This window comes from Petromyzon marinus, chromosome 65 (assembly GCF_048934315.1).
Source record: "Petromyzon marinus isolate PM22_M1 ecotype Great Lakes invasive population chromosome 65, UKy_Petmar_22M1.pri1.0, whole genome shotgun sequence".
Taxonomy (NCBI): domain Eukaryota; kingdom Metazoa; phylum Chordata; class Hyperoartia; order Petromyzontiformes; family Petromyzontidae; genus Petromyzon; species Petromyzon marinus.
This window is the reverse complement of record NC_133731.1, coordinates 5,391,657-5,409,058: the sequence shown is the minus strand read 5'-3', so window position 1 is coordinate 5,409,058 and position 17,402 is coordinate 5,391,657.

The following is a 17,402-nucleotide window of genomic DNA, read 5'->3' as shown; positions in this document are numbered from 1 at the left end:
TATACACTACACTATACACTACTATACACTACACTATTATACACTACACTATACACTATACTATACACTACACTATACACTACTATACACTACACTATTATACACTACACTATACACTATACTATACACTACACTCTACACTACTATACACTACACTATTATACACTACACTACTATACACTACACTATACACTACTATACACTACACTATTATACACTACACTATACACTACACTATACACTACACTATACACTATACTATATACTAATGTTGTACTAGTGACGAATTGGCCACGTTCTGTTTTGCGTGACAACCCTTACTAGCTGGTTGTGTCGGGTGGTGGCGGGTTTAACGACACTTTTTTATATTTACGTGATGTAACCCAAAAAACCTCTTATGGATGATATTGATCGCGAAATCCTACGTGTTAAACTGGGACTGTTATTGTTGTTGTTGTCTTGGGGTGGTCTGGGACTGTTGTTGTTGTCTTGGGGTGGTCTGGGACTGTTGTTATTGTTGTTGTCTTGGTGTGGTCTGGGGCTGTTGTTGTTGTCTTGGGGTGGTCTGGGGCTGTTGTTGTTGTTGTCTTGGTGTGGTCTGGGACTATTGTTGTTGTTGTTGTTGTCTTGGTGTGGTCTGGGACTGTTGTTGTTGTTGTCTTGGTGTGGTCTGGGACTGTTGTTGTTGTTGTTGTTGTCTTGGTGTGGTCTGGGGCTGTTGTTGTTGTTGTTGTCTTGGGGTGGTCTGGGGCTGTTGTTGTTGTTGACTTGGTGTGGTCTGGGACTGTTGTTGTTGTTGTTGTCTTGGTGTGGTCTGGGACTGTTGTTGTTGTTGTTGTTGTCTTGGTGTGGTCTGGGACTGTTGTTGTTGTTGTCTTGGTGTTGTCTGGGACTGTTGTTGTTGTTGTCTTGGTGTGGTCTGGGACTGTTGTTGTTGTTGCCTTGGTGTGGTCTGGGACTATTGTTGTTGTTGACTTGGTGTGGTCTGGGACTGTTGTTGTTGTTGTCTTGGTGTGGTCTGGGACTGTTGTTGTTGTTGTCTTGGTGTGGTCTGGGATTGTTGTTGTTGTTGTTGTCTTGGTGTGGTCTGGGACTGTTGTTGTTGTTGTCTTGGTGTGGTCTGGGACTGTTGTTGTTGTCTTGGTGTGGTCTGGGGCTGTTGTTGTTGTTGTCTTGGGGTGGTCTGGGGCTGTTGTTGTTGTTGTTGTTGTCTTGGTGTGGTCTGGGACTGTTGTTGTTGTTGTTGTCTTGGTGTGGTCTGGGACTGTTGTTGTTGTTGTTGTCTTGGTGTGGTCTGGGACTGTTGTTGTTGTTGTTGTTGTCTTGGTGTTGTCTGGGACTGTTGTTGTTGTTGTCTTGGTGTGGTCTGGGACTGTTGTTGTTGTTGTTGCCTTGGTGTGGTCTGGGACTATTGTTGTTGTTGACTTGGTGTGGTCTGGGACTGTTGTTGTTGTCTTGGTGTGGTCTGGGACTGTTGTTGTTGTTGTCTTGGTGTGGTCTGGGACTGTTGTTGTTGTCTTGGTGTGGTCTGGGACTGTTGTTGTTGTTGTTGTCTTGGTGTGGTCTGGGACTGTTGTTGTTGTCTTGGTGTGGCTTGCATTTATTATTTAAAAATCGGCAGAACTTTATATACTTTAGCAATGTGTACTTTTATACTTTTTTTAATTTAAATTTTGTGATTTGCTTAACTTTCCTACACTTAGCACCCCAACTGTATTTTGTATTGTTTGTGTTGTAACTTTCTAGCTCATGGCATTCCTCCTCCAGTCTAAATAAAAATGCTGATTTTCATCAGCAACGTCAGGGCTTGCTTGAAGCAATGCTGGTTGAACTGCCAGATGCTTATAGGCAAAGGATTGGTTCCGATATTCAGTGTCTCATCAGTAGAATCAGAGCTTGAAGCAATGCTGGTCGGACTGCCAGGTAACTCTAGACATAGGCCCTCTCTGGGGAAATCCGAATTCACTTCTCTGGCCGCCACTGGGGAGACAAAGGCGGCCGGGCGTGGTGCCGGCCAGAGAGGTAGTGTAGCGGTTAGCGCGCTGCGTTACGAATCTGGCAACCCTCGTTCAATTCCCACTCACGACCAACACCAGTGACGATTATCTGAACCGGTCGTGGGCCTCCCCTAGGTCGACTCAGCCTCTACTAGGTACCTGGTGCGATGTACAGTAAATATCGCCACTGGGGAGACAAAGGCGGTCGGACGTGGTGCTGGCCCACCCACCCCCTCGTGTGCCTTCATAGGTGCTACTTGCTAACAGCACTTGCCCCAACAGTCTGTTAAGGCTATACGGGGGATCTTTGTCTTACGCTTTAGTGGGGAGCGGTGGCGCAGTGGTTAGCGCACTTGCGCTAGGCACCCAGTGAAACAGAGTTCAACTCCTGCTCACGACCAATAACAGTGGCAGCGAATGTATGAACCGGTCCTGGGTCGTCCCCTAGGTCGACTCAGCCTCAAAATGAGTAACTGGTGCGGTGTGTATTAAACACCGTCACTGGGGAGACAAAGGCGGCCGGGCGTGGTGCTGGCCACCCACCCCACCCCGTCATAGGTGTGCTATGTCGGCATTCATGGGCGGTACACTCCTATCAGCACTTACCCCCTACAATCGATGGAGCGCTACACAGAATCAGAATCATTATTCATGCCGGAAGAATCCGATAAGCTATAAAGCTCTTTTTCACAGGCGTCCAGTCGGGGCACGGGGTAAGAACATGACAACAAACAAAATAAAAACACGATAGGAAGTGCGAAGTACAACAGTGGTAAACACATCACCAAAACACAAACAAATACAAAAGTAATTACATGCTAGTTACATGCTAGTTACATGATAATTTCTCACTTTAACGTCATGCATAATATCTTACATTAACGTAGCCACTTCCGTACCCAGTTACATGCTAATTTCTCACACTAACATCACTAGACCAAGCCACTCCTTAATAACCCTTGGGCTACACCCATTTCAAACCTCTAGAACAGTCTGCATCAGCAGCAGGCCACGCTTTCCCACCAGATGACGGACCGCTTGTGCTGCGCCCGAAACGTCGTGATTTATTTTATTTATTTCTACCAACGTGACTTTACCGAAAGAACCAAAGAGTATGGATTCCTGCAGTCACGAAAGATTAATATCAAGATTAAATACAACGAAATCATCCCTATCGTTGCAGACAAGGCTCACCGAGGTATTTAACTTGTTTTTTTAAAGCGACCTGGCCACAAATGATAGCTCAACAAAGTGGCTTATCACTTGGGCATTTATAACGGCAAAATAATCTAAATAGTCTAAACGCGCGTTTCTAAGTACGGAGGGGAAAACCCGGAGAAAAAATTCCACGCGACCACAAAGCAAGAGACGTGCAACTTCTAAATGTCATGAACTTTTAAGATACCACGAAGGGATATGTTATCCGGGTCGTAATAATAATACTAATAATGATATCGGCATCATCAACCGGAGGACCCCGAGAAAGAAAAAAAAAACACTCACGACCACGGTGTGAGAGAGAGAGACACGGCAAACTCCAAATATACAGCAGCAGCAGGCGTCAGGGTCGGGATCGAACCCACGACCTCCTGCGTACCAGGCGAGGTAGTTAACATCTCATAACCACCGTGATGATGACGAGAGACGCAAACTCCAAATATACAGCAGCAGCAGGCGTCAGGGTCGGGATCGAACCCACGACCTCCTGTATACCAGGCGAGGTAGTTAACATCTCATAGCCACCGTGATGATGACGAGAGACGCAAACTCCAAATATACAGCAGCAGCAGGCGTCAGGGTCGGGATCGAACCCACGACCTCCTGCGTACCAGGCGAGGTAGTTAACATCTCATAGCCACCGTGATGATGACGAGACACGCAAACTCCAAATATACAGCAGCAGCAGCAGGCGTCAGGGTCGGGATCGAACCCACGACCTCCTGTACACCAGACGAGGTAGTTAACATCTCATAGCCACCGTGATGATGACGAGAGACGCAAACTCCAAATATACAGCAGCAGCAGCAGCAGGCGTCAGGGTCGGGATCGAACCCACGACCTCCTGCGTACCAGGCGAGGTAGTTAACATCTCATAGCCACCGTGATGATGACGAGAGACGCAAACTCCAAATATACAGCAGCAGGCGTCACAGGGTCGGGATCGAACCCACGACCTCCTGCGTACCAGGCGAGGTAGTTAACGTCTCCTGGTCACCGTGATGATGACGAGAGATGCAAACTCCAATTATACAGCAGCAGCAGGCGTCAGGGTCGGGATCGAACCCACGACCTCCTGCGTACCAGGCGAGGTAGTCAACATCTCATAGCCACCGCGGCGTTCCCATTGTCAAGCAGTTTTAAGATATCACAAAGCGATATTTTATCCGCGTCGCAATGAAAATAAAATGATAATAATGATGATATCGGCATCATAAACCGGAGAACTCGAAGAGAAAAAAAGACTCACAAGGCCACGGGGTGAGAGAGAGAGAGACACGCAAACTCCAAATGTACAGGTGGTGAGGGGGACGTTTGTCTTTGTCGTGGATGATGTCGTGATGAAGTCACTCGGCATTCCTCGCAAGGCGAGAAGCTATTTTTTAAAGGCGCACCCCTAAGACAGTGACACACACACACACACACGCGCACACAGACACCAAGGCGCACAAAGGACAAAGGTCCCCCGTGTAGCCTTAACGGACTGTAGGGGCAAGTGCTGTTAGCGAAGACCGGCACGGCACACGAGGGGGTGGGTGTCCAACACCACGCCCGGCCGCCTTTGTCTCCCCAGCGGCGATGTTTTTACGCACCGCCACCAAGTTACTCATTTGAGGCTGAGTCGACCTAGGGGAGGCCCAGGACCGGTCCAGACAGTCGTCACCGGTGTTGGCCGTGAGCAGGGAATCGAACCCGTGTCCGCCAGGTTCGTAGCGCAGCGTAGCGCTAACCGCTACGCTACCGCTCCCCACTCCAACACACGCACCAACACACACACACACGGACACACGCATACCTGTTCACACCCACACACCCACGCATACTATACATAGGCAACTGCACACCCACGCATACCTATACATAGGCCACTGCACACCCCACACACAATGCGTATCTTACACGCACGGATCATCATCACCGATCGGCCATGATCAATCCACTGCTGGGTGAAGCGCCCTTTCGTGCGATTATCCGTTGTCACCCATCATCAACATCTCAGTCTGTCTGTCTCTCTCTCTCTGCTAAAGCCCTCTCTCGTCGTGGGCAGCAGCAGCAACGCTCGGCATTGAGGCGTCCTCTATCGCTCCTGAACCACACCGTCATATTCTAGACTGAGTGAGAATAGCGTACGGACAATGGTAAGGCTCTCGGCAATATTAGTGTACGGGAAATGTTAAGTCTGTGGGTAATGATAAGGCTATGGGCAATGTAAGTCTATGGGCAATGTTATTCTATGGGCAAGGTAAGTCTGGTAAATGTTAGTCTATGAACAAGGTAAGTCTATGGGAAATATTAGTCTATGGGTAAGGTAAGTCTATGGTGAATGAGTCTCTGGGCAATGTTAGTCTATGGGCAATGTTAGTCTATGGGCAAGGTAAGTCTGGTAAATGTTAGTCTATGAAGAAGGTAAGTCTATGGGCAATATTAGTCTATGGGCAAGGTAAGTCAATGGTGAATGAGTCTCTGGGCAATGTTAGTCTATGAATCTCTGGGCAATGTTAGTCTATGGGCAATGTTAGTCTATGGGCAATGTTAGTCTATGGGCAAGGTAAGTCTATGGTGAATGAGTCTCTGGGCAATGTTAGTCTATGAGTCTCTGGGCAATGTTAGTCTTTGGGCAATGTTAGTCTATGAGTCTCTGGGCAATGTTAGTTTATGGGCAATGTTAGTCTATGGGCAATGTTAGTCTATGGGCAATGTTAGTCTATGGGTAATGTTAGTCTTTGGGCAATGTTAGTCTATGGGCAATGTTAGTCTTTGGGCAATGTTAGTCTATGGGCAATGTTAGTCTTTGGGCAATGTTAGTTTTTGGGCAATGTTAGTCTCTGGGCAATGTTAGTCTATGGGCAATGTTAGTCTATGAGCAATGTTAGTCTCTGGGCAATGTTAGTCTATGGGCAATGTTAGTCTTTGGGCAATGTTAGTCTTTGGGCAATGTTAGTCTATGGGCAATGTTAGTCTATGGGCAATGTTAGTCTTTGGGCAATGTTAGTGTATGGGCAATGTTAGTCTATGGGCAATGTTAGTCTATGGGCAATGTTAGTCTATGGGCAATGTTAGTCTCTGGGCAATGTTAGTCTATGGGCAATGTTAGACTATGGGCAATGTTAGTCTCTGGGCAATGTTAGTCTATGGGCAATGTTAGTCTATGGGCAATGTTAGTCTATGGGCAATGTTAGTCTCTGGGCAATGTTAGTCTCTGGGCAATGTTAGTCTTTGGGCAATGTTAGTCTATGGGCAATGTTAGTCTATGGGCAATGTTAGTCTTTGGGCAATGTTAGTCTTTGGGCAATGTTAGTCTTTGGGCAATGTTAGTCTTTGGGCAATGTTAGTCTATGGGCAATGTTAGTCTATGAGTCTATGGGCAATGTTAGTCTCTGGGCAATGTTAGTCTATGAGTCTCTGGGCAATCTTCTTGGTTCTTTCGGTGAAGTCACGTAGAAGGGAAATAATAAAATAATTAAAATAAAACATAATAAAATAAAATTCTCACGACGTTTCGGCCACAACACAAGCAGCCTTCCTCAGGTGAAGAAACAGAACTGTCGGGAAGACAGCGCTCCAATGAACACCGCTAAGCTTGGCAGCGTCTTTTAAGCTGGGTGGGAGGAGCAGATCGCCTTTACAAAGGAGTTTACATATCAACAGAAGAATTTAGCATTGAAGTAGCTGTGTTAATGTGAGAGATTAGCACGATGTTAAAGTCAGAAATTAGCATGTAACTAGGGGATTAGCATGATGTTAGTGTGAGGGATTAGCATGTAACTGGTCACGGAAGTAGCTATGTTAAAGTCAGAGTTTACATATCAACAGAGGCATTTAGTATATTGATGCTAAAGAACTGCAACTACCCAACTATCATACAATAAACCGATGTGAAAGAACTAAATATAAACTACATCAATATAATCAATGTACTCAATATATTATCCACTAAGCAGAGCTACTAACAAGAAGTCATTATACATTCCACTTCTATGTCGCAAAAAATTATTACAATATGCCTCCAACTAATATTTTTATTATAAACTGCCATAGACAGACCCTAACATTGAATTATACACTGCGTTACTATACACTACCCTATACCTTAGATTATAATAATATTACACTTGTAATATTACACTGGGCAATGTTAGTCTATGAGTCTCTCGGCAATGTTAGTCTATGAGTCTATGAGCAATGTTAGTCTATGAGTCTATGGGCAATGTTAGTCTTTGAGTCTCTGGGCAATGATAGTCTATGAGTCTATGGGCAATGTTAGTCTATGAGTCTCTGGGCAATGTTAATCTATGGGCAATGTTGGTCTATGAGTCTATGGGTAATGTTAGTCTATGTGTCTATGCGCAATGTTAGTCTATGAGTCTATGGGCAATGTTAATCTATGGGCAATGTTAGTGCACCTTGAGGCCACGTGAAGTGTCGAACTCCCGCTGGCAGAAGATCACGGGGCAGACCCAAGTGCCACGGGTCGACTGACTAAGATGACTGAGATGACGGGCTGATGCACCACCTGTGCCCCCTACTGTGCCAACCTGCTGTGCTTAAGCCACCCGGCGGTCCGCTCGTTGTTGTGAGCGTCGCTCCTCTGCCCTCCGTTGTTGTTGAAGGGCGACTACCTCCAACTGCCCAGTAGCGTCCTTCACGAGCCTCCTCCACACTGCCATAGACAGACCCCAACATTGAATTATACACTGCGTTGCTATACACTACCGTATACCTTAGATTATAATAATATTACACTTGTAATATTACACTGGGCAATGTTAGTCTATGAGTCTCTCGGCAATGTTAGTCTATGAGTCTATGGGCAATGTTAGTCTATGAGTCTATGGGCAATGTTAGTCTTTGAGTCTCTGGGCAATGTTAGTCTATGAGTCTATGGGCAATGTTAGTCTATGAGTCTCTGGGCAATGTTAGTCTATGGGCAATGTTAGTCTATGAGTCTATGGGTAATGTTAGTCTATGAGTCTATGGGCAATGTTAGTCTATGAGTCTCTGGGCAATGTTAGTCTACGAGTCTGTGGGCAATGTTAGTCTATGAGTCTCTGGGCAATGTTAGTCTATGAGTCTATGGGCAATGTTAATCTATGGGCAATGTTAGTCTACGAGTCTCTGGGCAATGTTAGTCTATGAGTCTCTGGGTAATGTTAGTCTATGAGTCTCTGGGCAATGTTAGTCTATGAGTCTCTGGGCAATGTTAGTCTATGAGTCTCTGGGCAATTCTAGATTTGAAGCTTTCGTGACTGCAAGGATCCATACTCTTTGGTTCTATTCGGTAAAGTCATGTAGGTAGGAGACCTGATGGCTCACTGGGGCATTCTGTCTACAGGAAACCCACCCACACAGATTCCTACTTGAAACCTGAATCCCACCACCACCCAGCTCAAAAGAATTCTCTCATCAAAACGTTATACCACAGGACACATTGCATTTCGGACCAACACCACCTGACCAGTGAATTAAAACATGTACACCTGGCCCTCAAGAGAAACGGATACTCTGACCGTACCATCCGCCAAGCTGTTTCTCCCTCCATACAGAAACAACCACTTGATGCTCCGGTCAAAACCATCACACTACCATATATAGCAGGCGTTACTAAAAAGATCTCCAAAATTCTAAACAAACACAAGATCCTGGTCCGGTTCAATTCAGTACACAAAATCCGTGACCTGATCCCATCCGTGAAGGATGTCGTTCCTGACTTACAGTACCCCGGGGTTTACAAACTGAGCTGCACCTGTGGTGACTGCTATATAGGGGAGACGAAACGACATGTCTCTGACCGAAATCGCGAGCAGAAATCAGATTTGAAACACGGCAGAACGAATTCTTCTGCCGTAGCTGATCACTGTTACAACGCTGTGGGTGATCACGATATAGTTTTCTCCGATACCAAGGTTCTCTGAAAACCCACGGGGTTTTTTTATCAGAGACTTGTCCACGAGGCAATTCAGATTTACAAATACAGACACAATTTCAACCGAGAGGATGGTTTCAAATTAAGCAAACTTTGGAAAGATGTTCTAAATCAAATCAAACATTAAACTAATTTTCAATGGTACAGTATATTAATCAAGTAGTGGTATTCCAAACTTTGACAGCAGCTTATTTGCCTTCACACCAATATTATGTAAACTCCCCCCCCCCCCCCACCGTGCAGGTCCAGTGCATCATTTTATGTTAATTCCTTTGTCAATGCGTTGTTTTGTTTCCTTCCACACAGATTAAAGGAAGCGACCTGGGCTTGCTGTCTTCACTCCAACGCTGTCCTCTGGACAGTCCAGTCCCTTCACCTGATGAAGGCCACTTGTGTTGTGGCCGAAACGTCGTGATTTTTTGTTATTTTATTTTTACCTACGTGACTTTACCGAATAGAACCAAAGAGTATGGATCTCTGGGCAATGTTAGTCTATGAGTCTATGGGCAATGTTAGTCTATGAGTATATGGGCAATGTTAGTCTATGAGTCTCTGGGCAATGTTAGTCTACGAGTCTATGGTCAATGTTAGTCTATGAGTCTCTGGGCAATGTTAGTCTCTGGGCAATGTTAGTCTATGGGCAATGTTAGTCTATGAGTCTATGGGCAATGTTAGTCTATGAGTCTTGGAACAATGTTAGTCTATGAGTCTATGGGCAATGTTAGTCTATGAGTCTCTGGGCAATGTTAGTCTACGAGTCTATGGGCAATGTTAGTCTATGAGTCTATGGGCAATGTTAGTCTATGAGTCTATGGGCAATGTTAGTCTATGAGTCTCTGGGCAATGTTAGTCTACGAGTCTATGGGCAATGTTAGTCTATGAGTCTATGGGCAATGTTAGTCTATGAGTCTATGGTCAATGTTAGTCTATGAGTCTATGGGCAATGTGAGTCTATGAGTCTATGGGCAATGTTAGTCTATGAGTCTATGGGCAATGTTAGTCTATGAGTCTCTGGGCAATGTTAGTCTCTGGGCAATGTTTGTCTACGAGTCTCTGGGCAATGTTAGTCTATGAGTCTATGGGCAATGTTAGTCTATGAGTCTCTGGGCAATGTTAGTCTATGAGTCTCTGGGCAATATTAGTCTATGAGTCTATGGGCAATGTTAGTCTATGAGTCTATGGGCAATGTTTGTCTACGAGTCTCTGGGCAATGTTAGTCTATGAGTCTATGGGCAATGTTAGTCTATGAGTCTCTGGGCAATGTTAGTCTATGAGTCTATGGGCAATGTTAGTCTATGAGTCTCTGGGCAATGTTAGTCTATGAGTCTATGGTCAATGTTAGTCTATGAGTCTCTGGGTAATGTTAGTCTATGAGTCTATGGGCAATGTTAGTCTATGAGTCTCTGGGTAATGTTAGTCTATGAGTCTATGGTCAATGTTAGTCTATGAGTCTCTGGGCAATGTTAGTCTATGAGTCTCTGGGCAATGTTAGTCTATGAGTCTCTGGGTAATGTTAGTCTATGAGTCTATGGGCAATGTTAGTCTATGAGTCTCTGGGCAATGTTAGTCTATGAGTCTCTGGGCAATGTTAGTCTATGGGCAATGTTGGTCTATGAGTCTATGGGTAATGTTAGTCTATGTGTCTATGCGCAATGTTAGTCTATGAGTCTATGGGCAATGTTAATCTATGGGCAATGTTAGTGCACCTTGAGGCCACGTGAAGTGTCGAACTTCCGCTGGCAGAAGGTCACGGGGCAGACCCAAGTGCCACGGGTCGACTGACTAAGATGACTGAGATGACGGGCTGATGCACCACCTGTGCCCCCTACTGTGCCAACCTGCTGTGCTTAAGCCACCCGGCGGTCCGCTCGTTGTTGTGAGCGTCGCTCCTCTGCCCTCCGTTGTTGTTGAAGGGCGACTACCTCCAACTGCCCAGTAGCGTCCTTCACGAGCCTCCTCCACACTGCCATAGACAGACCCCAACATTGAATTATACACTGCGTTGCTATACACTACCGTATACCTTAGATTATAATAATATTACACTTGTAATATTACACTGGGCAATGTTAGTCTATGAGTCTCTCGGCAATGTTAGTCTATGAGTCTATGGGCAATGTTAGTCTATGAGTCTATGGGCAATGTTAGTCTTTGAGTCTCTGGGCAATGTTAGTCTATGAGTCTATGGGCAATGTTAGTCTATGAGTCTCTGGGCAATATTAGTCTATGGGCAAGGTAAGTCAATGGTGAATGAGTCTCTGGGCAATGTTAGTCTATGAATCTCTGGGCAATGTTAGTCTATGGGCAATGTTAGTCTATGGGCAATGTTAGTCTATGGGCAAGGTAAGTCTATGGTGAATGAGTCTCTGGGCAATGTTAGTCTATGAGTCTCTGGGCAATGTTAGTCTTTGGGCAATGTTAGTCTATGAGTCTCTGGGCAATGTTAGTTTATGGGCAATGTTAGTCTATGGGCAATGTTAGTCTATGGGCAATGTTAGTCTATGGGTAATGTTAGTCTTTGGGCAATGTTAGTCTATGGGCAATGTTAGTCTTTGGGCAATGTTAGTCTATGGGCAATGTTAGTCTTTGGGCAATGTTAGTTTTTGGGCAATGTTAGTCTCTGGGCAATGTTAGTCTATGGGCAATGTTAGTCTATGAGCAATGTTAGTCTCTGGGCAATGTTAGTCTATGGGCAATGTTAGTCTTTGGGCAATGTTAGTCTTTGGGCAATGTTAGTCTATGGGCAATGTTAGTCTATGGGCAATGTTAGTCTTTGGGCAATGTTAGTGTATGGGCAATGTTAGTCTATGGGCAATGTTAGTCTATGGGCAATGTTAGTCTATGGGCAATGTTAGTCTCTGGGCAATGTTAGTCTATGGGCAATGTTAGACTATGGGCAATGTTAGTCTCTGGGCAATGTTAGTCTTTGGGCAATGTTAGACTATGGGCAATGTTAGTCTCTGGGCAATGTTAGTCTATGGGCAATGTTAGTCTATGGGCAATGTTAGTCTCTGGGCAATGTTAGTCTATGGGCAATGTTAGACTATGGGCAATGTTAGTCTCTGGGCAATGTTAGTCTATGGGCAATGTTAGTCTTTGGGCAATGTTAGTCTATGGGCAATGTTAGTCTATGGGCAATGTTAGTCTTTGGGCAATGTTAGTCTTTGGGCAATGTTAGTCTTTGGGCAATGTTAGTCTTTGGGCAATGTTAGTCTATGGGCAATGTTAGTCTATGAGTCTATGGGCAATGTTAGTCTCTGGGCAATGTTAGTCTATGAGTCTCTGGGCAATCTTCTTGGTTCTTTCGGTGAAGTCACGTAGAAGGGAAATAATAAAATAATTAAAATAAAACATAATAAAATAAAATTCTCACGACGTTTCGGCCACAACACAAGCAGCCTTCCTCAGGTGAAGAAACAGAACTGTCGGGAAGACAGCGCTCCAATGAACACCGCTAAGCTTGGCAGCGTCTTTTAAGCTGGGTGGGAGGAGCAGATCGCCTTTACAAAGGAGTTTACATATCAACAGAAGAATTTAGCATTGAAGTAGCTGTGTTAATGTGAGAGATTAGCACGATGTTAAAGTCAGAAATTAGCATGTAACTGGGGGATTAGCATGATGTTAGTGTGAGGGATTAGCATGTAACTGGTCACGGAAGTAGCTATGTTAAAGTCAGAGTTTACATATCAACAGAGGCATTTAGTATATTGATGCTAAAGAACTGCAACTACCCAACTATCATACAATAAACCGATGTGAAAGAACTAAATATAAACTACATCAATATAATCAATGTACTCAATATATTATCCACTAAGCAGAGCTACTAACAAGAAGTCATTATACATTCCACTTCTATGTCGCAAAAAATTATTACAATATGCCTCCAACTAATATTTTTATTATAAACTGCCATAGACAGACCCTAACATTGAATTATACACTGCGTTACTATACACTACCCTATACCTTAGATTATAATAATATTACACTTGTAATATTACACTGGGCAATGTTAGTCTATGAGTCTCTCGGCAATGTTAGTCTATGAGTCTATGGGCAATGTTAGTCTATGAGTCTATGGGCAATGTTAGTCTTTGAGTCTCTGGGCAATGTTAGTCTATGAGTCTATGGGCAATGTTAGTCTATGAGTCTCTGGGCAATGTTAATCTATGGGCAATGTTGGTCTATGAGTCTATGGGTAATGTTAGTCTATGTGTCTATGCGCAATGTTAGTCTATGAGTCTATGGGCAATGTTAATCTATGGGCAATGTTAGTGCACCTTGAGGCCACGTGAAGTGTCGAACTCCCGCTGGCAGAAGATCACGGGGCAGACCCAAGTGCCACGGGTCGACTGACTAAGATGACTGAGATGACGGGCTGATGCACCACCTGTGCCCCCTACTGTGCCAACCTGCTGTGCTTAAGCCACCCGGCGGTCCGCTCGTTGTTGTGAGCGTCGCTCCTCTGCCCTCCGTTGTTGTTGAAGGGCGACTACCTCCAACTGCCCAGTAGCGTCCTTCACGAGCCTCCTCCACACTGCCATAAACAGACCCCAACATTGAATTATACACTGCGTTGCTATACACTACCGTATACCTTAGATTATAATAATATTACACTTGTAATATTACACTGGGCAATGTTAGTCTATGAGTCTCTCGGCAATGTTAGTCTATGAGTCTATGGGCAATGTTAGTCTATGAGTCTATGGGCAATGTTAGTCTTTGAGTCTCTGGGCAATGTTAGTCTATGAGTCTATGGGCAATGTTAGTCTATGAGTCTCTGGGCAATGTTAGTCTATGGGCAATGTTAGTCTATGAGTCTATGGGTAATGTTAGTCTATGAGTCTATGGGCAATGTTAGTCTATGAGTCTCTGGGCAATGTTAGTCTACGAGTCTGTGGGCAATGTTAGTCTATGAGTCTCTGGGCAATGTTAGTCTATGAGTCTATGGGCAATGTTAATCTATGGGCAATGTTAGTCTACGAGTCTCTGGGCAATGTTAGTCTATGAGTCTCTGGGTAATGTTAGTCTATGAGTCTCTGGGCAATGTTAGTCTATGAGTCTCTGGGCAATGTTAGTCTATGAGTCTCTGGGCAATTCTAGATTTGAAGCTTTCGTGACTGCAAGGATCCATACTCTTTGGTTCTATTCGGTAAAGTCATGTAGGTAGGAGACCTGATGGCTCACTGGGGCATTCTGTCTACAGGAAACCCACCCACACAGATTCCTACTTGAAACCTGAATCCCACCACCACCCAGCTCAAAAGAATTCTCTCATCAAAACGTTATACCACAGGACACATTGCATTTCGGACCAACACCACCTGACCAGTGAATTAAAACATGTACACCTGGCCCTCAAGAGAAACGGATACTCTGACCGTACCATCCGCCAAGCTGTTTCTCCCTCCATACAGAAACAACCACTTGATGCTCCGGTCAAAACCATCACACTACCATATATAGCAGGCGTTACTAAAAAGATCTCCAAAATTCTAAACAAACACAAGATCCTGGTCCGGTTCAATTCAGTACACAAAATCCGTGACCTGATCCCATCCGTGAAGGATGTCGTTCCTGACTTACAGTACCCCGGGGTTTACAAACTGAGCTGCACCTGTGGTGACTGCTATATCGGGGAGACGAAACGACATGTCTCTGACCGAAATCGCGAGCAGAAATCAGATTTGAAACACGGCAGAACGAATTCTTCTGCCGTAGCTGATCACTGTTACAACGCTGTGGGTGATCACGATATAGTTTTCTCCGATACCAAGGTTCTCTGAAAACCCACGGGGTTTTTTATCAGAGATTTGTCCACGAGGCAATTCAGATTTACAAATACAGACACAATTTCAACCGAGAGGATGGTTTCAAATTAAGCAAACTTTGGAAAGATGTTCTAAATCAAATCAAACATTAAAGTAATTTTCAATGGTACAGTATATTAATCAAGTAGTGGTATTCCAAACTTTGACAGCAGCTTATTTGCCTTCACACCAATATTATGTAAACTCCCCCCCCCCCCACCGTGCAGGTCCAGTGCATCATTTTATGTTAATTCCTTTGTCAATGCGTTGTTTTGTTTCCTTCCACACAGATTAAAGGAAGCGACCTGGGCTTGCTGTCTTCACTCCAACGCTGTCCTCTGGACAGTCCAGTCCCTTCACCTGATGAAGGCCACTTGTGTTGTGGCCGAAACGTCGTGATTTTTTGTTATTTTATTTTTACCTACGTGACTTTACCGAATAGAACCAAAGAGTATGGATCTCTGGGCAATGTTAGTCTATGAGTCTATGGGCAATGTTAGTCTATGAGTATATGGGCAATGTTAGTCTATGAGTCTCTGGGCAATGTTAGTCTACGAGTCTATGGTCAATGTTAGTCTATGAGTCTCTGGGCAATGTTAGTCTCTGGGCAATATTAGTCTATGGGCAATGTTAGTCTATGAGTCTATGGGCAATGTTAGTCTATGAGTCTTGGAGCAATGTTAGTCTATGAGTCTATGGGCAATGTTAGTCTATGAGTCTCTGGGCAATGTTAGTCTACGAGTCTATGGGCAATGTTAGTCTATGAGTCTATGGGCAATGTTAGTCTATGAGTCTATGGGCAATGTTAGTCTACGAGTCTATGGTCAATGTTAGTCTATGAGTCTATGGGCAATGTGAGTCTATGAGTCTATGGGCAATGTTAGTCTATGAGTCTATGGGCAATGTTAGTCTATGAGTCTCTGGGCAATGTTAGTCTCTGGGCAATGTTTGTCTACGAGTCTCTGGGCAATGTTAGTCTATGAGTCTATGGGCAATGTTAGTCTATGAGTCTCTGGGCAATGTTAGTCTATGAGTCTCTGGGCAATATTAGTCTATGAGTCTATGGGCAATGTTAGTCTATGAGTCTATGGGCAATGTTTGTCTACGAGTCTCTGGGCAATGTTAGTCTATGAGTCTATGGGCAATGTTAGTCTATGAGTCTCTGGGCAATGTTAGTCTATGAGTCTATGGGCAATGTTAGTCTATGAGTCTCTGGGCAATGTTAGTCTATGAGTCTATGGTCAATGTTAGTCTATGAGTCTCTGGGTAATGTTATTCTATGAGTCTATGGGCAATGTTAGTCTATGAGTCTCTGGGTAATGTTAGTCTATGAGTCTATGGTCAATGTTAGTCTATGAGTCTCTGGGCAATGTTAGTCTATGAGTCTCTGGGCAATGTTAGTCTATGAGTCTCTGGGTAATGTTAGTCTATGAGTCTATGGGCAATGTTAGTCTATGAGTCTCTGGGCAATGTTAGTCTATGGGCAATGTTAATCTATGGGCAATGTTAGTCTATGAGTCTCTGGGTAATGTTAGTCTATGAGTCTATGGGCAATGTTAGTCTCTGGGCAATGTTTGTCTACGAGTCTCTGGGCAATGTTAGTCTATGAGTCTCTGGGCAATGTTAGTCTACGAGTCTATGGGCAATGTTAGTCTCTGGGCAATGTTTGTCTACGAGTCTCTGGGCAATGTTAGTCTATGAGTCTATGGGCAATGTTAATCTATGGGAAATGTTAGTCTATGAGTCTCTGGGCAATGTTAGTCTATGGGCAATGTTAGTCTATGGGCAATGTTAGTCTATGGGCAATGTTAGTCTATGAGTCCATGGGGTCTATGAGTCGATGGGCTAAAAAATGAACCCACTGTGGCGGTCTGCGCTCCTTCAACGGACGAGGTGGAACAGCGACACGACACGAACCCTCTCTCGTAGTGGCCACCCACCCCCTCGTGTGCTAACAGTGCCGGCCTTCACAGGTGGTGCTGCTCGCTAACAGCACTCGCCCCAACAGTCTGTTAAGGCTGTACGGGGGGGGGCTATCTCTGTATCTGTGCGTTGTAAAAGCCTCTGCTATAAATAGACTCTTGGCAGGGACACGCACGCGCACGCACGCGTACGCACGCACGCACGTCCACACACGCGCGCACAGGAAGAAGCATTAAATAAATACCGCGTGACACTGCAGCCCGACGCAATCTCCACCCAACCACCGCACTGAACTATGGGCGAGGAATCACGAAACCGGTTGTGTTTGCCCGTAAGCCATCGAATTTTCAACGTGGTGTGCTGCGCGCGTGGCATTCTCTCTCGCGCTTGACAACAAAAGGGGGTGGGTCCAGAGATACTCTTGGATTGCCGAACCCACCCACGATTTTATTTTTGTATCGTAGCCACAACGTCACTTGCGCACACACACACACACGCAGACACAAAGATCCCCCAATATAGCCT